General features: G+C 43.9%; 1 protein-coding gene across 1 annotated transcript in view; it reads left to right on the forward strand.

The window, feature by feature from the left end:
- Positions 1–396, forward strand: part of LOC107696070 (LIM domain kinase 2-like) — a 49,030-nt gene that overhangs the window by 18,175 nt on the left and 30,459 nt on the right. The window lies entirely within an intron of this gene.

Raw genomic sequence — 396 nt, forward strand, 5'->3', positions numbered from 1 at the left:
TTAGACGGCAATCGGAAGTTATTACAAACACTCGATGGTGGTTTAAAGTGAGTTTTGAGTAAAAGCGGAATATAAATCTTATTTATTGTCTTATGTAGCATGATGCTACAGTTTGCATGAATGGTCACATAACATGCACTTTTGGTCGTGTAACGTTAGTATGAACGGACATCTGCATATGATCGGAACTCCATGCAGCTCCCGCGCTACTCGCCATTGGAAATTAATGACTGAATGACCGGTCTGTCGCTTGTCGGAGATAGTGGGAAGCCGGCTTGAGACGCAGTGGAAACGCCAGTATGACAAGGATCGTTTTCATTTTAAAGCATAAACGCACCAGTGTAAATGTAGCCTTACATCTATGGGGGCTGGGACGCATTCGCACTACAGCCTCTT

The sequence above is a fragment of the Sinocyclocheilus anshuiensis genome, unplaced genomic scaffold (genome assembly GCF_001515605.1).
Source record: "Sinocyclocheilus anshuiensis isolate Anshui unplaced genomic scaffold, SAMN03320099.WGS_v1.1 scaffold935, whole genome shotgun sequence".
Classification (NCBI taxonomy): Eukaryota; Metazoa; Chordata; class Actinopteri; order Cypriniformes; family Cyprinidae; genus Sinocyclocheilus; species Sinocyclocheilus anshuiensis.